The sequence below is a fragment of the Solanum stenotomum genome, chromosome 1 (genome assembly GCF_019186545.1).
Source record: "Solanum stenotomum isolate F172 chromosome 1, ASM1918654v1, whole genome shotgun sequence".
Classification (NCBI taxonomy): Eukaryota; Viridiplantae; Streptophyta; class Magnoliopsida; order Solanales; family Solanaceae; genus Solanum; species Solanum stenotomum.
Genome location: NC_064282.1, coordinates 67,951,772 through 67,974,254, shown reverse-complemented (window position 1 = coordinate 67,974,254; position 22,483 = coordinate 67,951,772).

Sequence of the window (22,483 nt, the reverse complement as noted above, 5' to 3'; positions counted from 1 at the left end):
TTACGGAATGGAGGTGGGAAAGAATAACTATGGATTTTATGGTTGGTCTTCCTAAGACTTTGGGGAAGTTTGACTCTATTTGGGTAGTGGTTGACAGATTGACTAAGTCACCCCATTTTATTCCGGTCACAATAGATTATAATGCTCAGCAATTGGCTAAGGTTTATGTGAAAGAGATAGTGAGGTTGAATGGGGTGCCCCTTTTTGGTAGTATCTGGAAATTTTGGACCTAAAAACTTTTTGGTAGTATCTGGATATTTCCTAACCTACTCCAGATTTGGACGAAATCGGAGTCAGTGAGGTCTAGGAAAATTTGGTAACAATTGTAGATCTAATTATGAATTTGATCATATGACTGGATAGTTAAGACGTTAAGGAACCTATACGACTTTACATAACTGAATTCGGGTGAGTAGAACTCCCGAAATTGATCTTAGCGTGAATAAGTATTTTCTGAGTATCATGGGATGAAGGTGTGTTGTGAAATGGGGGGTGAAATTCTTAAATTTGCTTACTGGTTCCGTGCAAACAGCTAAGGCGGGATTTTCCCGCAAGGACGGGGCCGCTGTAGCGGGGTGAGTACCGGTGTGGCGGGACAATCGCGAATTAAATCAGAAATAAACCCCAAAAACATTTTTGTTCTGTACTTTTCAGCGTTGAGAGCTAAGCAACGACCCAGGTGTTTTCTTAACAGTTTTCCTCCGTTTTTGACGCTAAAGGTAAGGTTTTCACTCCCCGAATTCATTTCTCGATCCGTAAAACTTAGTTTCTTGGGTGATTATCATTGGGGTAGGCTTTTGGAACTGTTTGGATGGTGGGAAAAGCCCTAATTTGGATATTGGGATCATGGGGTGATCTAGGGTTGATAGTTGATGAGTCCACAAATTGGACTCATTTAGGGCTTTATTTTGATAAGAATAGTGTCCTCGAATGCTTATTTTGTCTAAATATCTGATGAAAACTCTTAAGTTTCAGGCATTTGAAGTTTTAGTGAAAGCATGGACACTTAGGCGCAAAAAGGAACAAAAGGGCTGAAAAGAACTACGAAGCTGAAGCCTGAGCATCGCCAAGCACACTTGGCGATTTGCTGAAGGGATTAACTCAGCCCTTTGTTCCAGTACGCGAAGCCCTGAAAGAGAAGGATCAAAAAGGCGATGAAAGGAGTAGTCGGCGCTTCGCCGAATAGTTCCGCGAAGCAGTACTATACCGCCTAATGGTCTAGAACGTGAAGGTGCTGAATGCAAGCACAAAACGGCAATGAGACAGACGAAGGGCGAGTCGTCGAAGTCATTCGGCGACATCAACTAACTTCGCCAAAAGATCCGCCAGCGCTATTTTCTGAAGTCTATAAATACTGAACTTATTATTATTTTTAAGAGTCAAACTTTTATTTTAATTTCCAGAATAGAATAGTACTTTTTTGGATATTTTCTCTCAAGTTTGGAGAGGGTTTTTGGGAACATGAAGAAAGGAGTTCATTTTCCTCAAGTTGGAAGTGGGTCTTCTCTATTATTCTTCATTTGATTAAATTAAGGTTTAATTTCTTATACCCATTTGATTTTGCTATCATTTTAGGTGTATTTTTTTATTTCTTGATGTGTGGCTAAAACCCCCATTCTTGGGGTGTGATTTAGCAAATATGTGTTGATATTATTGTTGGGTCTTGCTTGTTGATATGTTAGATGTAGTTTAATGGTGATTTCAACGGTTTGTAGTTGCAAATACAAAGCTACTCATGTATTTTCGGCTTGCCCGAGAGGGAGGTCGCGAAACCAAGACCACTAGACTGATGGCCTAAGGAGTGGGTCGACATGAGGTTCAACCCGAGAGGGTGAGCCCTAGTCCCATATCCTAACACTCAGCTCGAGAGAGTGAGTGGGGTAAGGCGTAGGCTGGTCTTCATGCAGCAAATGGGTGTCCGAGCAGAACGCATTTGAAACGGGGTAAGTTGCCCGAGAGGGAACGTATTTTCATTTAAAGCTTAGCCTAGTCACAATTATCTTACAAATTTCTTATCAAAAGCATGTACCCAACTATTTATCTCAACTTGTATTGCGGTCACACCCCAAGAACACTTCCCCATACTTGATTTTCTTGTTAATTTTTGCTGCTTTTACTACTTGTAACAAAACCCCCAAATCGATATTTGACACTTTCGTGTCACTCCCTTTATTTACCATATTTTTGTTTGTTAATGTCTTTAGCTACGACTAGTTAAGGTTTTATTTTATTTTTCTATCAATTCTCAAAACCACTCCCTTGGGACACGACCCCAACCTTTAGTTGGGTTACTATACTATCGACGATCGTAGACACTCATACCGTAGGAAGGTAGTCTGTGACAGTGAAACTATTAACATAGCTTTGGGAATGTCCGATAAGATTAATGCATTGCCAGCACTTGATCAGGACACAGAAGCTGGATGCAATGAAAAAGTGGTTAGCCCCGCTAGTCTCAGATGATAATGATCCAACATGGTTAGCAAAAGGAGTTCCAATTGAGAAGAAAAATCTGAACATAGCTGCACGGTACTGGTTCGGATTCATTAGCAGCACAGTTATGCCATCACAGAATGAATCAATTCTTCGTCATGCTAAGGCAGCTTGTCTTGGATGTATCATGGAAAAAACCAGGATAAATCTTGGAAAGATCATTTCCTCTTAAATCCATATGTGTGCAAAGCAGAGCCAGACGTCTCTCCCTTTCCCCGTATTAATCACTGAATTATGCAAAAGAGCTCGGGTGCCTGGAGATGTAACGAAGGATATAGAATTGGCTGACACCGCCTCCACCAGTATTCGAAAGATCGAAGCCGAATATCTTAAGGACCAGGCAGAAAAGAAACAGAAGGAGGCTGTGACCACTAGATCTATACCTACAGAGGCATCTTTACCTACTCCGGCCCCTAGGCTTTCAGCTGTTGTTGCCCTCTGTGAATCGATCACTCAAGCATCTTTGATCCGAATGGGACAGCTTGCCCAAATTGCTAATTGTCGGACCGCCAACATGGAGAGCTCCATTCCAGGCATGATTCAGGTTGCCATCGACAATGTTGTGAGACCACTGATTACTACTATTGATACTCTAGAGGCCAGGATGTTAGTGTGTGAGCACGATCAAGAAGCCACTGAGGAAGTAACAGCCATAAAGGCTACCATTGCAGAGCTAAAGAAAGATGTGGGCTACCTAAAGTCCACTGATATATCCATGATCTTTGAAACAGTTGAAGTTCCAGATGCACCCAAAATGCCTCAGAATGCCGCAAGACATGGAGATGGAATGGAGCATATAGCTGATCCTGAATCGGAGGCAAAAACTGACGAAGAGATATTTGAGGAAGCTACATCGGATGACATAGCCGAGACTGAAGAAATCATGCTAAATGCTGTTGTGCAAGCTTCTTTAGCAAAGTCTCCTGCTGCGAGAGCTGGTTCTTCTGGTGGTCATTCCGGATACTGATGCCCAGACAGATGGAGCGACAGATTAGCCAGGATCACCTCTTTACCTCCCTCTTTGTCTTTCTTTACTTTGCCTTATGGATTCTGTAATACTTGCATTTGAGGACAAACTGCTTTTTATTTATGGTGGGGTGAGGCCCACACCTTTTTTATGCTAATTGATACTTGTGTTTTGGTGTACAGTTGGGTTATCTGTTTCAATTGTGTTTTTAAAACTGCTTTTGCGATTGTTTGAGATTATGGCTCTCTTTTGGGTTTAATTGCAAAATGATTTTGACCCTTCCAAAAAATTACACATTTTTGCCACCCCTCGTGAGTTGAATGTGGCTGTTCTTTTGCAAAAATTTAAGTCTTAATTTCTATCAATACCAATGACTTGAATAGTCCTCTTAATTGAACGAGCATGATTGTATGGCTACGATGAGGCCAAATGAAGTTGCATAGACAATATGTGAACTCTTTGTATCTCGTTGTGATTATCCATTTATCGAATTGATTCTTTTGTTATGACCATTGCACACTAGCGAAAGTGTGTAGTCTTGCTTAACTTAAGTGTCAATGCCTTGTGTGATTAGCTTGCTTTGAACCATGCATGAATAAACCTAGAATTTGCTCTGTTAGTCTGATTGATTTAGAAAGGTGTCCTCTTGATATGATCTTAGGCAACTTTAAAGAGTGTGAGCCAAATTTGACATATACCTCTTTTGTGGCCTACCCGTGAGTATGTGAAACTCTTTTAAACACCCTTTGAGCCTTACCTTTCTTTGGAAGAACCTTGATGAACCCTAGACCTCACTTGACCCACTATCTATAATCCTCTTAATTTGTGGTTTAGTGAATAGCCAACTTAGGCCAAAAGCCTAAGTTGGGGGTGTGGTGAAAAGGAAAAGGAGAAGCCAAGAAGTGCAGGAAAAGTCCCCCTTAACCCATGGTGTTACAGAACAGTAGAAACCCCTTCAATTCAAAATAATAATAATAATAATAAATGTGGAATAAGGTACGAAGGAAATCGGGTTTCCAAGCAATCCATGAAGATGAATAAANAAACCTAGAATTTGCTCTGTTAGTCTGATTGATTTAGAAAGGTGTCCTCTTGATATGATCTTAGGCAACTTTAAAGAGTGTGAGCCAAATTTGACATATACCTCTTTTGTGGCCTACCCGTGAGTATGTGAAACTCTTTTAAACACCCTTTGAGCCTTACCTTTCTTTGGAAGAACCTTGATGAACCCTAGACCTCACTTGACCCACTATCTATAATCCTCTTAATTTGTGGTTTAGTGAATAGCCAACTTAGGCCAAAAGCCTAAGTTGGGGGTGTGGTGAAAAGGAAAAGGAGAAGCCAAGAAGTGCAGGAAAAATCCCCCTTAACCCATGGTGTTACAGAACAGTAGAAACCCCTTCAATTCAAAATAATAATAATAATAATAAATGTGGAATAAGGTACGAAGGAAATCGGGTTTCCAAGCAATCCATGAAGATGAATAAACAAGTGACTTAGAAGCATTAGAAAAAGAATTGATAAATGAGAAGAATGGAATGCCTTGAGAACACCACATCCCACGAAGAAAGAGCCATTGAGCCTAAATGGCCATACCTTTGCACTCATCCCCATTACAAGCCTTAGAAAGACCTTTTTGATCTTAAGTAAGCCGAATCAAAAGTTGATTGGAAAATAAGGGCAAACATATGGGTGAAAACATGCATTGTGTTCCTCATTTTTAGTGTGAGTGTTGCATCTGATTCCTGATCTTGAATTGATTAACCTCTGTGGGTGAATATCGAATCATTCTTCATGTGAGGGTATTTAGATACTTTTTGTCGAGATTGAACTTGCACAAGTAGCAAGTATTGCGAGCACGAGAATCTCTTGTAATGGTGTGTCACAACTTGATTCTTTGAGTACACAGTTGATCTGTGCGTAAGTAATTTGAATCTTGTTGTGTATGTTGATGATTGAGTCTTGTGTAGCATTGTTTGAGACACCCTTTTTGAATGACTAAACTTAAGTTTGCTTGAGGACAAGCAAAAGTTTAAGTTAGGAGTGTTGATGAGTCCACAAATTTGACTCATTTAGCTCTTTATTTTGATAATAATAGTGTCCTCGAATGCTTATTTTGTCTAAATATCTGATGAAAACTCTTACGTTTCAGGTATTTGAAGTTTTAGTGAAAGCATGGACACTTAGGCACAAAAAGGCAGAAAAGAACGACGAAGCTGAAGCTTGAGCATCACCAAGAACACTTGGCGATTCGCCGAAGGGATTTACTCCGCCCTTTCTTCCAGTACGCGAAGCCCTGAAGGAGAAGGATCAAAAAGGCGATGAAAAGAACAGTCGACACTTCGCCGAATAGTTCCGTGAAACAGTACTATACTGCCCAATGGTCCAGAATGTGAAGTTGTTGAAGGCAAGCACGAAACGGCAATGAGACAGACGAAGGGCAAGTCGCCGAAGTCATTCGGCGACATCGGCTAACTTCGTCGAAAGATTCGCCAGCGCTATTTTCTGAAGTCTATAAATACTAAACTTATTATTATTTTTAAGAGTCGAACTTTTATTTTAATTTCCAGAATAGAATAGTATTTTTTAGATATTTTCTCTCAAGTTTAGAGAGGGTTTTTGGAAACTTGAAGAAAGGAGGTCCTCTTCCCCAAGTTGAAAGTGGGTCTTCTCTATTATTCTTCCTTTGCTTAAATTAAGGTTTAATTTCTTATACCCATTTGATTTTACTATCATTTTAGGTGTATTTTGTTATTTCTTGATGTGTGGCTAAAAACCTCCATTCTTGGGGTGTCATTTAGCAAAAAAGTGTTGATATTATTGTTGGGTCTTGCTTGCTGATAGGTTAGATGTAGTTAATGGTGATTTCACCTAGTGGTTGTGGTTTAATCTAAAGGGTTTGTAGTTGCAAATACAAAGCCACTCATGTGTTTTCGGCTTGCCCAAGAGGGAGGTCGCGAAACCAATACCACTAGACTGATGGCCTAAGGAGTGGGTCAACATGAGGTTCAGCCCGAGAGGGTGAGCCCTAGTCCCATATCCTCACACTCAGCTCGAGAGAGTGAGTAGGTTAAGGCGTAGGCTGGTCTTCATGCGGCAAATGGGTGTCCGAGAGGAACGCATTTGAAACGGGGTAAGTTGCCCGAGAGGGAACTTATTTCCATTTAAAGCTTAGCCTAGTCACTATTATCTTACAAATTTCTTATCAAAAGCATGTATCCAACTATTTATCACAACTTGTATTTCGGTCACACCCCAAGAACATTTCTCCATACTTGATTTTCTTGATAAATTTTGTTGCTTTTACTACTTGTAACAAAAACCCCAGATCGATATTTGACACTTTCGTGTCACCCCCTTTATTTACCATATTTTTGTTTGTTAATGTCTTTAGGTACGACTAGTTAGAGCTTAATTTTATTTTTCTATCAATTCTCAAAACCACTCTGTAACACCCCGACTTTTCAAAACGTCTAAATTAACTCGAATCTTTGTGGAAAGACAGGGAGGGTGCGTAATAAATTAAGAATGATGTGGTATGTCCTATTTTAAGGGTTCAAGTGTTGCATCTAAAGTTTTGAAGTTAGGTAAGTGGCAAAATAAAAGTTGGCGGAAGTTATCGTAAGTTCCTTCTTAAAGATTTCTCTGAAATTAGGGTCAAATGTCTTGGAGGTTTTCCCCCAATCTATAAAGAGTTATGGGGCCCACAAACTATTGAATCGAAGGTCTACGAGTCTAGTTTCCAACGCATCAAACCGTTCATTCATACGACTTCAAAATAGAGAGATATTCGCATTTTCGTGGGACTGCGCAAGCAGGCACGTGAGGTGGGGCCCTAGGTCGATGGAAAGTTGTATATATCTTCTTATTCGAGTTTTTTCTTCATTTTAAGCTAAATATACAGAGAAAACATAGAAACCCATTTTTAGGATCAAGTGAAATATAAATTTTCTCGACGTAAGTCCTTGACGAAAGTTATTCTATGCGTTGGGCTCATCATCGTGGTATAATTTGTTTTATCGATTGCATAGCATATCACATTTTAGTGTTGGGACAGCAGGGATTTGAGTATATTTGAAGGTTTTGAGGTGAATTACGAACCTAAGATCAAGGTAAGACCCTTCTTTCATCGACTCTAGCTTTTATAAGCAGCAAATAGCAACTTGCGACGGAAATACATATGTTTTATTGTATTGTCATGGTATCTTTTATGTTGTGTGTTGATTATGGTCCTACCTTGTTGTAGTATCGAGGGAGTTATGAGTTAAAGTCTTTAGGTCACGTGAATTTAGCGAAAAAGGTATGTTAAGGCTATTCTCTTCCTATGGCATGTTTCCTTAAAGCTTAGGAGCAATGTAATTAAGTTGATATCGTTGTTATACTTATAGCCATTATTGTTGATTGTTGGCTGCTCAAGTGCGTATAATCCTCTCTTATCGGGATTCTTATTCAGTAGTTACATTCGTATATGGGACACGACTTAGAGGCTATTTGTATAGGTTGCCTATAACTAAATTGCTCACTTTTAGCTGTTGGATTGTTATTGTTGCCTTTAGGCCATTGTTGTTAGCTGCAGGAAGGTGATCTATGCCTAGCAGGGCTATGTTCTACCTACAGGGCTATATGGATGCCTAAAAGGGCTATGAGTTGCCTACGGGGCTATATTGATGCCTAGAAAGGCTATGAGTTGCCTACAGGCATATATGTTGACGCCTAAGAAGGTTATATGTTTCCTACAGGGCCTTGTTGTTGTCTAAGAGGGCTATGAGTTGTCTATAAGCTATGTTGATGCCTAAGAGGGCTATGTGACTGCCTGCGGGGCTAGGGGACTACCGATAGAGGTATACACGTTGATTGGCACCTTCCGGGCTTATGGGAGCCTGAGTAGGTGGTCTTGTGTGTTGTTTGTACCTACCGAGCTTATAGGGGCTTGGTTAGGTTGTTGTTTTATTATTTTTGATAAATTTAGATTTAGAAGCAGGTCAGTACAATTATCTTATCCTTAATTTATTTACCAGATTATTCCAGTATATCAGGATACCTTATCATAGTCTATTGCCTTTCATACTCTGTACATTATTTTGTACTGACGCCCCATTGCCTTGGGGGCGCTGCATTCATGTATGCAGGTCCTGACAGATGACCGAGTAGACCTCCATATCAGCAGGATTGACTTTTATCCGATTGGTCAGCCCCTTTCCTCCAGAGCTGCCAGAGTTGGGAGGTTTGTTACCTTTTGTTGTATATATTCTCATGGGTAGGCTGGGGCCCTGTCCCACCAATCTTTACTACTCTTAGAGGCTTGCAGACTAGTGTGTGGGGTTTATAGCTACGTTATGGCCATGCTGGCCTATGTTATTGGTTTGCTGAAACTTGTGAGCTATTTGATGTATTGTACTGATATTTACTTGTTTTTAGTTTTGGTATAGATATCATGGTGGCCTCAACGGTCCAATCAGGATTTCTATGCTAGTTGGATATTTCTTTATATGAACTCTTGGGAGTAGCTGGTTCTTTTGTAGATCTGTTGACAGGGGTCTTGCCGGCCGAGGGCTTAGTTTTAAGCCGCGATATACTTGTTTGTTTTCTTAATTGCATGTGACTGTCATGCGCTAGTAGCAAATGGTTCAGCAGGATCGGCTCGAGCCTGAGTTTTGGCTTTAGGAGTCAGTTGCACCCCTTGAGTTTGGGGCGTGACAAACTCCCTTGGGACACGACCCCAATCTTTAGTTGGGTTACTATACTATCGACAATCGTAGACACTCATACCGTAGGTTAGTGTCATTGGTCACGATAAGCATCAATAGTGTTGATTTAAATCCGAGTAATTAGACATCGTTTATTGATTTTTCGTGTTATATTGATTGTTTGTAGACCAAGAACAAGCGAAAAGAATCCGGAAAGGGAAGAATCAAGTTTCTTAGGGGATTCAAGCTTTGTTTGAGGTAGGTGATGATTGTGATTTCATGTTGTGTGATATATGCTTGTTTTTGCTTCATTATGATGCATGTATGTATGCGAATGTTGCATTATTGATCATACTAATCGTAAATAAGGATGATTGAATAATTTTATGCCATAGATCACGACTTGATTGTATGATTATGAGAATGTACATTGTGATTGTAATTGTGGCTTGTTGAATAGATCGGGTGTTGCGTTCTGACACATTAATTGGGATCGATTGCCACGTACCGGCATAAACTTTGGAACGGGTGTCATGATCTGACACACTAACTTGGAATGGGTACCACGTACCGGTACACTAACAGTTTGGGTGTGGGTTCCATGAGAGGACCATTGACTTGACATAACTATATATCTTGAGAATTGTGAAATTGTACGTTGTTCGTAAATGATGTTAATATTGTATATATTCAGTGTATGCATGTTATATTATGTTGTAATGGCTTATGTATGTTGCACTTAGTGGGATAGCCGTGTGATCCTACCAATACACTGTGGTTGTGTACTGATACTACACTTGCTCTTTCTTTGTTGAGTACATGTCATCTTCAAGTGGCTACTGATAGACCTCGTTTAGAAGATTAGTGATCGTCATCGAATTCAAGGGTGAGTCAGTTCTTTCAGGCTGCCATGAGTTTTCTTTTCGTTTATGTCCCCATTTCGGACTTAGACTAGTACATTAGGATTTTCTTATGTTTGATTGGGTTGTACCTATTTTCTTAAACTTGTTGAACTTTAGAGGTTTTGGTACATTGACTTTCAGGTTCTAGGTATTAATCCGTATTTGTTTGATTAGACTTTTGAAGTTTATGGAAACTCTATCTTTCCTTTAGCATTTAAATCTGCTTCTGTAACTTTAAATGCATAGTTTTATGGTTAGTTGGGTTGTAGTAATGGTTCGTCCACCAGAGGGTTAGTGTGGGTGTCAATCATGACGGTCTGGGTCGCGACGTGTACTAATGAAGTACAAAATACCAATTTTAAAACGGTCTCCGAGCTCAAAGAAATTAGCCTCTTTAAACTTATTCAAGAAGTCTAACTTAGGGACTTTGGTCATTTTACCATAATACTTTTGAATAAGCCTATTTGGAATAGACGGATCTGAAATAAAGTCGCTAAGGAGTCCACATTTGAGACCAGTAACTGCTGCGAATTCCTTAATCCCAAAACGTAGTACTGTATCGTTTATTTTGAAGATGAACATGTCGTCCCTAACGTTTTCGATTTCAAAAAGTAGCAAATGGCTCAATAACTAACATTGAATCTTTATGAGGGATAGCTCGTTAAATACACCAAATGGTCTTTCCAAATTTTGTTGAAACCTCTCTTGTCCGAGGAATTTCAACAGGTCTTTGAAAACATTCATGTTTGTGCATGAAGCCCAATGTGTGTATGGCTTCCTTGCCTATAAAATAAAATTGTTTATAATTAGTTATAATTAAATTAAATCACAGAATTCATACCAAAATTAGATCAATTTCATACCACATTCATAAACCATATATACAGTCAGTTCATACCAAAATTATTCATATATCATTCCACGTTCATAGACATAAATTTTATTAAAACATCATACCAGATTTGAAAAAGTTTCACACCAATATAGTATATAAGTAGTTATAATTAAATTATATCACAGAATTCATACCAATATTAAATCAATATCATACCAAAATAAAACATACTTCATACCACATTCATAAATCAATAGTATTCATGCTTCATTCCACATTCATAGCATAAATTTTAGTAATACATCATACATGATTAGAAAAAATTTCACACCAATATTATTGATACATCATACCAGGTTCATGTGCACTGTGGCATTTAACAAGCTATTTTCATAAATATATGCAACTACAATCAAAATAATTTTCAAAATAACATTTAATATCAATTTATGCCAATTTCATACCAATGTTAAAAACTGAAATACATAATAGGAGAAACTATTAGGAAAAATATCAATTTCATACCAATATTAGTCATACTTCATACAAAACATAGTAACTTTTTTTCCAGTTTCATACCATTGGGCTACTGATATCAAACCAATTTCATACCATATTCATAAATCATATATTAAGTGAGATTCATACCAATATTATTCCTATTTCTTACAAGTTTCACACCAAATACAAGTTTCGTACCAACAATATGCATAATATATATATATATATATATTTATTTTTTTAAAAAAAAAAAACCACTAATTTGAATAATTTTAAAATAAATTAAATATAATATTTACCCTAACCAGTTTTTTGCCTTTTGTAGATATTAGGATTTCTGAGTCCTCCTTCGTTGTTGCTCTTCTTCGTGATGGTTTTGAAGACTGAGTCATTTCAACATTTGTTGCTTTTTTTATTTTTTTTCTTCTTTTTCTCACTTACAAGATCAGAATCCGAATCGGAATAGGTTTCTACCATTTTTCCCTCCCTCTTTTGTTCCTTTTGATTTGCAGGACTTACCATTTTCTTTGCTTGACTATTTTTCTCCTTCTGTGTAATATGATTCTTCAATTGAGAAGAACCACCCTTTGCCGGAATTTCATTCTTTTTGGCAGCTGGAATTGAGTCAATAAGTTGAAAGTTGGAGCATGTATTTTATCAGTAGAAGTTGCTTCTACTAGTCGAGGACTCTTTCGAAGCGTTTGAACAGGTTTCTTCGACATGAAGAAGATGAGAAACAAAATGGAGTATGTTTGAGAGAGATGGGAGAGATAAATTTGTGATTTCTAAAGGTGGGGTAGTGGGGTGGGTGGCGTGTTGTATATGATAGGCGTGGGGTGTGGGATTTAGTGGCGGAGCTACAGTGTCCCAAGGATGTCCAATTGGACAACCTTCGTTTGAAAATTATACCGTATATATAAGTAAAATACTACTTGAAACGGTTAAATCTAATACTTTGGGCACCCTCAACATAATAAGACTCTGTGGCCCAGTGGTGTGAGGCTCTCCTGTTGAGCTCATAGGTGTGAGATCGAATCCCTGCAATTGCATTTGTTATATTTATAATCATTTTTAATAGAACTCTCCTATTTTATTATTACTCTAAGTTATTAACTTGTTCCTTTAATTGTCTAAGGTAATTAAATTAATTTCTAAATAATAGTTATTAAATTTGTTATTTTTTATTAAAACGATTCTTAATTAGAAATCTACACTTAGTAGCCAATTGAATTTTCAATGAATTTGACTTATTATTTCGTTTCATTAAAATTTGAAATAAAACTTAGATGTAATTATTTAATTTAAAGTTAATAAAAAAAATTCTAAACTATTTCTATAAAGTTGCTAAAAGCGAACAGAAGAACACCTCATTTGATTGTGCTTCCATTATTCATGTCTCATTATTGTTGTCGTCATCAGAGATTAGTGAAAGCTTGAAATGTAGAAATGATTTCATTTTAAGCTAACCCCCTCCCCCACCCCCCTTTTCATTGTTCGTTCACTTCATATTAAATTAAACACAAATATTAAAGCAAAATATTATGCAGTTTGATTTTTAAAAATTTGGAACATTTATTCCTAAAAAAAGTAATATTAATATTACGTACTTCAATTTTAAATTTTTCAGTGCATCCATTCATCAAAAAAAAATTGTTTATGTAATACTTGGACATCCTTCATAAAATTTCAAGCTCCGCCACTGGTGGGATTTACGTGGGGGAGGGGGGGTGTAGCGTGTAACTTTAAAAAAGGAACGGTAATTAATATGGTACCCTCACTCCTCTCACTTTGATTTAGTTGCTGCTCAAATGATGATTTTGCAGGGAAAAAAATGATCGAAAAAGAATCGGTGGTACTTGCCAAATTCTAGGTCAATCTCTGATCTCTTGGCACAGTAAGAAACAAACTTCGGTTGCCTTATCTACCACATAATCAGAATATCTAGCTGTGGGAAGCTGTTGTACTCAACTATTATGAATGATGCATCAATTACTTGATTATGATCTTTCGTATGTCCTTATTTTTTTATAATACATGTGCTATTAGTTTATCTAAATATATTGTGCATCATTCTAGGACTAAGTATATTGATATTAAGCATCATTTTATTCGTAATCATGTTGACAATGGTGATTTTTCCTTAGAATTTATCAATTCTGAAAATCTATTGGCTGATATTTTTACAAAACCCTTGCTTGAGGAAAGATTTTGTTTTCTCCGTAATTGTCTCGATATCTCTTTTTGTCATTAATGTGATTTATTTACTGTTTGTTTGTTCTGGTTAGTTGTCGTATTTTGTCTTCTCTATCTCTTTTTTACTATGCCAAAGGGGGAGAACTATCCCAACAATTTATTAGAGATGACACAACAAAGATAGGGGGAGTCATACAACCTACAGTCAAGGGGAGCTACACAATTCTCCTGGAGCTCTAAAAGAGACACCTCAGGGAAGTCTCATTATCTCTTTAGGCTTTATGCAAAATTGTGATTTATTTGTCATTATCAAAAAGGGAGAGATTGATAGCCTCATATAACTGATTACTTTTGATAATGAAATATTCATCCCATATGTTGATAAATTTGCAAGCAAGAAATTCAAAAAGAAAGGACAAGATATCAAAGTACTACCAGAAAGGAAGAAATCAATGTGCACTTACTAAAACAACACAAGAAAGGAAAGCCACCATTTAAGGGATACAGAATCAAGGTCACCACAATCCTAGAGTCTGACTAGGATATAAAAGATAGGAAATCAGCAAAGTATCAAATCGGCAAAGTATCAAGATCACACAAATATCTTCAAGAGAAGGAAGAGAATCAAGATTACAAGAAGATCTCCAAAGAAGGAAAATCAGCAAAGTATCAAGATCACACAAATATCTTCAAGAGAAGAAAGAGAATCAAGATTACAAGAAGATCTCCAAAGAAGGAAAATCAGCAAAGTATCAAGATCATATAAATATCTTCAAGAGAAAGAAGAGAATCAAGATCACAAGAAGATCTCCAAAGAAGGAAGGAATCGTCTTGCTCATGCACATATCTAATATGGACATGAATCAATCAACCGAAATCAAGGACTCAGCTAGGATCCTTGATTTGAAATACCCTTGGGTTATTCCTTAACAAAAGCAGTCCTCAAACACTATATAATCCTCTCCTAGCCTTAGTTGTGAAGTATGCACTTCACTTGAGCTTATATTGCAATCTTCTTTTATCTTTCATAAAACTTTGTACACACTTGAGTGAACAATTGAAAAGAAAAGAAAAAAAAAGATATGAGCGTAGGTTGTACAAGTAGAGGTTGTGTCAAAGAAGAAGATTTGATTTGCATATCAGACAAGGCTCTCAACTATAACATTCTGTATCACTCAAGTTCTCAACAAAATCTTAAGGAAACCCTTGTAACCCAAGGGGACTGGAAGTAAGTACCACATCGGTGTTCCGAACCAGTATAAAATATTCTCTGTCGATTTACTTTTTGTCATTACTTTTATTTTATTTTGTGATATGAATCTGCAGGTGAGTCGACTGCTCCATTCAGGAAGTCGATTAAAGGAATTTTAATTCACCCCCTCTTAACTTTCAAAATATCCCATGAATATATAGAATTTTCGAGATGTCTTTTCAAGGAAATATAGTATCATTTATATAAGGGTAGACACGTAATTTTTGACCGAACATAAGGTTTTACATTTTGTTTTATTTTAGTAAGTTTATTTTAAAAGATTTGAAATAACAAAAAATACATATTTTAATTTTAGTTTAATAAATAAGCTAGTATTTCTTAAATATAATTTATTATTAACTACTTAATTTTTGTTAGTTTAAAAAATAATTAAATAATTTTTTTTATTATATTATATTATATTATATTATATTATTAAAAAGTAATAATTACTTTAATTCCTCACCCCACAACCTCGCTACCCTCAACCCCCACTTCACCTTAAACCCCCCATTTCCCCTCACACTGCACACGACACATAACACAGCACACACTACCCCACTAACCCCTCTGCACACTACTACATATATTACACACAACCAACAGCAAAAGAAAAAAGAAGAAAAATCAGCCAAACAAAAATACACCCAACATAGACGACACAAAAAGAAAACATAACAAAAAGAACAAAACACCACCTGCATTTCAACAACACTAAAAATCTGCCCCTAAAAACACACTCACACGCAAGAAACAAAATAATATCCTCACATTTTACTTTTTTTTTCACTCCCCAAAGACCAACTTACACATTGGAGGAAAAAGAGTTGAGGTCGAGGTTCACTTTCGTGGTTTCGAGTTCGTGGTTCCTTATTAGCATTGTTTCCTTTTCGTGAATTGAATTTTCGCAAGAGGTGCCATTTAATTTTTACTGTATAATTTGATTTTCATGATTATATAATACTTGATTTCAATGTTATGAAGTTGCTCGAATTTTATGTGTGTTTAATCTCATTTTTTTCATCTTGTACCATATGCTATTATTAATTAAACATCTCTTGCATCCAACCAAAATTGATCAAATACCTAAAAAAAAATATGTTAATAGTTTGTTTAGTCAACTTCATCTAAAATTAAAAATGTTCATCCTAGAAAAATTAAGAAATGAAGAGTTACACAATTTTTATTTTTTATTTTTTATTTTTATTTTTTATTTTTTAATGTTTTTGTCATGACTTGTAAATATACAAAAAATATAAATGCATTTATGTTGAATTTTAATATGAAATAACTTTATATTTGTTTAAGATTTTCGAGTTTTATTATGTAAATAGTGTTTATAAATATAAATAGTAGAGGTAGTTTAATCATTAATAATACGCTTAAACTTGCTAGTAATAGGTAAAATATTAAAATATATGATCCATTTTAAAAGTCGGTTTCAATTAAGAATGTGGTTACACATCTTTTTTGAGACATTAAAAAAAAATCAAGAATGCGGTGGCGCACCTTGTCTAAAAAATATAATTAACTTTCATTAATTTAACATAAGACTTATAGATAAAATTATTAGGTGCAATGCGAAGAAAGACAATTATGTCTCTAAATGTCAAGACCAAGAATGCGGTTACACATCTAGGTTGAGACCAAATAAAAGTTCAACAAATAATATAAATGCGAACAAATCATGGCCCGTAATAATATATCCAAAACTAATTTAAGTCAAGTATAAGTTAATAAAAGTGACCGTGCTAGAACCACGGGACTCAAGGGATGCCTAATACCTTCCCCTCGGTCAACAGAATTCCTTACTCGAATTTCTAGTACGTAGACCATAATAAAGAGTCATTTCCTTTTAATTAGGGATTAAAAACAAAAGGGGACTTGGAACACCATAACTCAATTTCAAGTGGTGACTCTGAAAAAATAAAAATAAATCCCTAAATCAATACCGTTACTTAAATTGAAAAACCCCTACTGTCGTACGAAAAAGGGGTGTGACATCTCTGGCGACTACGCTGGGAAATAACAAGAATTCGAATTTTGTCATATTGACTTTTACTTGATTTTATTACTTATTTTGGATATATTTCGTATCATGGTTTAATGTGTTACTTGCTTCTTATTTATTGTTTTTTATATTGTTGAACTATACTAAATTATTTTCTCATGCGCACACTTTATGAGTCTTTGAATACACTTAACACATGTTCACATGAATGCATTTATGCATCCTACTTTCCCTTGAGATAAAGCTGGAATGTCTTGACACCCAGTGAAGGATATTTAGTCACATATGTTATAGGCAGGGTAGGACCAGCAATAAAGTCGGAATAGCACTGTTGTCGATAAGTTGCCCCTCCCTGACTTGAGTTGTCCACTCGGGTAAGCCAGTCTAGATATATATCTCCTTTATGTTTGAACCTAGTAAAACTGAAACATAGACATGATTATCATTAGTAGGCTCCGCTTATTTGCATTATTATTTGCAATTGACTTAGTGACTCAACATAGTGTCGGGTCCAAAAAGGACATGAGTCCCTTTCTTGACCAACATATGCATTCTATATGCTATTTGTAAATACTATTAGTAAGATCTTTGCATATTGAACAATTTAAGGGTAATCAATGAAATGAAGGAAAAGTTGATGTTCAATTTTTACATTACAAAAAAGAGTGAGAAAACACATAAAAAATAATCTTATTTTAAAAGCTTTCACGCATTTCCTAAAATAGAAATTCCAAAAAACAAAAATATTTTTCACTTCTTAAAAAAAATAGAGTTTCTTTTGTAGTTCTTAAATAGAAAATTCAATTTTTTTTCATAATACTTCGAAAATATTTGCAATATCACAAAAAAATTAACTGCCCAATCTGAACGAACTACGCACACTTGATTCTCAACTCGATGAGATACGTAGGCAACCCTCATCGGGTTCGGTGATCCTTATTAATTTTTTTTTAAAAAAGAGAGAAATACTTCTTATTAAAAATAATGTTGTGTTTATAATTTTTCTAAACTATGTTTGACCTGATTCTTGCTTTGACAAGATAGTAGGCAGCCTTATTTTGAGGTTTGGTCCAACCAAAGAAAAATCTAGAAAGTCCTCATCACAAAAACTGGGGCAAATTTTTTTTAGAAAAAAATAATTCAAAGTTCGAATAAAAGTGTTTCTCTTCCTTATTTTAAAATCTAAAAAATAAATGAAAAATCTGTTTTGGGTACGACATTTCTTCAAGAAAAAATTTTAATCTAGAAAATTTGACTTGGTTGGTACCAACATGTTAGGAATGTGCATAAGAAAAAAAGAAAGGAAGTATTAAACTATTTGGCAAGACAGACCAACTTTGTTGCCTCTCAATATATTTATGTAATACTTGAGAAATTGTTTTGCTTAAAGTTAGGGTCAAGGAAATTCGACCTCATTGTTTAAGGTGCATTGTGTGGTGAGCTTTATATATAAATTTCAATGTCATGACTTTGTTGATCTAGAACTTGACCTGAATGTTGGTTGAGACAAAATTTTAAGCAACATTAAACTTGGGAAAGGATTATAGGCTTTCATTGATCCAATTGTGTCTTTCAAGCTTACCAAATAACATGTTATCCATAGAACTCCCATTTTGAGCATAAAACTTTTTTATTTGAATAACCACATCTTATCATATATCCTTTTGAGTGCATAAATGCACTATACCTTGGTACCATCCCTCTGAGCGCACTATCAATTATCTACACAACGTCAAAGAGCTAAGTTGGGTAACAAAGTGAAAAATACCAAATATGCAAAAGTTCAAAAAAAACGATAAAAAAAAAGCTAGAATGAAAAATGAAAAAAAAATATCCAACAAAAAGAAAAGAAATGAGAAAAGAAAAGAAAAATAAATGAGGAGAATCTTTCAAGAAAACAAAGGTCAAATGCCAAAATAAAAAAATATTAAGAGCATTATGCAAATTTTAAGGAGGAAATAGTCACTTTATCCCAAATAAATATCCTACCTTTCCCTACGCCTACATCACAAGCCAATGACAAGTCCTATTTGATCTCATTTTTGGTGTTCTCACATTAGTGGATACTTACATAAGGGCCAAGCATATGGTATCTCAATCGCATGCACTGAACATTTTTCTGAGTGTGAGTGACCTCTAAAACGTCCTAAGATCAGAACACTTCTATTGTGTGAAGTAAGACTTCATTTGTTGCGAGGGAATTTGAAACATGAGGATATGAATAATTCTATCCCTTAATTTAGGCAAGATGAACTCATCTTGTAAATACTTAAGCATGTTCGAGATACCATTTGAAACTATAGTGATTACTCAAAGTTGACCTCAAATTTGTCTGAAAGTAGTTGAAGGTGATTCATATGTATAATACTAATTGTTGGTACCAACTAAAGTCAAGACATTGTCAAACATGAACCAATTCCTTTCTCAATTTTTTTTTTAAAAAAAAAACTCAAGGAAAAGAAAAAATAATTTTTGATTTATATGAATTACGCTTGACCTGATTCTTGCTATAAAATATACGTAGGCAGTCTTACAATAGGGCTTGATCTCACAGAATAAAATTTTATATCCTTGAAAGAACGAAATTGGATCATTTTTAAAAAAAAAAATCGAAAAAATGATAAATTAATGAGCTTCAAAGTTCCTCATTTTAAAAAATTGGGGCATATTTTTATTTGTGAAAAAAAATCACTCTCATTTCTAGGGAATAAACACTCTAGTTGCATTTTAACCTTAGGGAACAAACACCCGAGTATCTTTTCATTTCTAGGGAACAAACTTTTGTCTTGCATTTTTTCTTTGGTACGAGTATTTCTCATTCATGCTAATAGCGTAAATAATATTTTTCTGGTGCAAACTATGGCAAAAATAAATGTTGTGGTGATTCTATTTGATGATTATGTTAAGCAGGACCCTCCTGGACAATGGAAATTAGTATAGCAGGGCCCTCCTGGACAATGAGATTTAGTGTAGCAGGACCCTCCTGGACAATGTGAATTAGTATAGCAGGACCCTCCTAGACAATGAGATTTAGTGTAGCAGGACCCTCCTGGACAATGGGAATTAGTATAGCAGGACCCACCTGGAAAATGGGATGTAGCAGGACCCTTCTGGACAACGGAAATTAGTATAGCAAGACCCTCCTAAACAATGAGATTTAGGGAAGCAAACCCTCCTGGACAATGGAATTTAGTATAGCAGGACCCTCTTGGAGAATGGGATTAGCAGGACCCTCCTACATAATGAGATTTAGTTATTTTCTCCTAGGATAAACACTTCCTAGTCTGAGACGTTATTTTTTATTTTCTCCTAGGATAAGCACTTCCTAGTCTAATTTTATTTTTATTTTTTAAAATTCACATTTGCTAATAACTCACAAAATTTTTCCAGTGACAACTGGGGCAAAATTTTTTATGTATTTCTTTTGTTTGTGATGGTTTTCAGGTTTCTTCAAGCGAAACATGGATTTGAAATTCAAAAACAAAGTTTCAACTGTTTTCAGAATGATCAATCCCCATGATAGCCAGAATCAGCTTTTTCAATGCATGTAGCAACCTGAATTCCTGACATCTGCTTCTATTCAACTACTGATCAAGAAAATTTACAGTCATTCAAGAACATTTATAAATTGTCATTTTGAAGAGTACCAAAAGCTCACTCTAAGTGGCAAGTTAAGCATCGATTCCATTGAAGATCAAGATTCTCACCAAAAATCAAGGTGATATCTCAAAGTCAAGACTCAAGAGAAGCTGCATAGATAGGAGTTTGTACTTTTATTTTCCTTTTGACTATTAGTTTTCATTTTTTTTTATGTAATTAAGGATAAGAGTCGCGACCTGGAGCCTTGATGGAACCTCACTTAACTTCCAACTCATTACCTCATCTCCTTGAACTACATGTGACCTGATTCCCTTATAACCTGGGATATGTAGGATGTCCAAAACGAAGACTCAATCGCACAAATTTTTTCTTTCAAATAAGAATCCGGTCAAAATTTGTCGCATTGTCTATTTCTTTACCTGAAAACTCTTTGTGTTTCCAATCAAAGAGGGGCAAACTGTAGACACGTAATTTTTTACTGAACTTAAGGTATTACACCATTTTTAGTATAAATATTGCTTTTATATATAAATTAGATATTTTTCATTTATCTTATTTTAGTAAGTTTTATTTTAAAAGATTTGAAAATAACAAAAAAAAGATATGTTTTATTTTTAGTTTAATAAATAAGCTAGTATTTCTTATTTATAATTTATTATTAGCTACTCAATTTTTGTTAGTTTAAAAAATATTATACTATATTATATTTATTATATTTATTTGGAAAAAGACTTACCACTACCCTCACCCCATTACCCATTTCCACCCACATCTACCCCACTCACCTCACGCCCCACTCCACTTACCCAATACACACCCTCATACCTATATCTAACACACACAACAATCGGCAAACAACACACATACAGACAATCAGAAAAAGAAATCAGCAATATAAAAAAAAAAAAAACACGCTGCAAAAAAAAAGAAAAGAACCATCAGCCAAGAGAGAGAAAAATACCATCACTTCCGAACAACACACACGTACTACACTCAAGCAAACAAAAAGAAAAAACTTTCACATTCCTTTTATTTTTTTTCAAAAATCCACAAATACATCCACATCTTTTCTTCCCTTTTCATTACTTTCATATAAATACAACACATATACCATCACATAAAATCTATAAAGGTTTTGTGGGCATTTTAATCGAGCTTCAATCAAGATATTGCGGTATTCAATTTCACCTTATCTTTTTAATTTATTTATGGAATCTGATGTAATTTTATGATAAATTTTGTTATATATTATTTTATTTATAATTTGATTGAAATGAATAGTGAGTTAAGTGTTAAGCATATCTCTATTTAATGAATTGAGACAGTTTTAATTGGTGGCTATCTTAGTTTATTTATTTTTATTTGTTAGTTGTTATTTCTTAAAAATGAACGAGTTGTGGTTGTGTTCTTGTTTTAACTTAGATGCCAATAAGGATAAAGTAGAGATTATTAGGCTAAAAAAAAACATTGTCACTTTTATTTTATCAAACAAAAAAAAAGAAATTTATTTTAGTAATTCGCTATTGTTTTGTTAGATTAGTAAGAAATTGCTACCCGTGTAGTGGTTAATTTTGACATTAACTTTAAGAGTAAATAAAAAATAAAAAAGATATAATATTGATCTAAAATTTTATCAAGCACCTTAGAAGTTTAGATTTGTTTTATGTTATTTGATTTTTTTTTAAGGAATAAATATTTTCTCTCAACTTTAGATGAACTTTTAGGTATATTAAAAATATTTGTTTCTATTAAGAATGTGGTTGCGCATTTTTTTTTGAGACATTTAAGAATAAACTCAAGGATGTGGTGACATACCTTGTCCAATAATATAATCAACTTTCATTGATTTAAAATGAGACTTTTAGATAAAGTTATTAGGTGCGATGCGAAGAAGACAAGTATGTCTCTAAATGTCAAGACCAAGAATGCGGTTACGCATCTAGGTTGAGACCGATAAAAGTTTAACAAAAAATATAATGCGAACAAATCATGGCCCGTAATAATATATTCAAAAAATATATTAAGTTAAGTATAAGTCAATA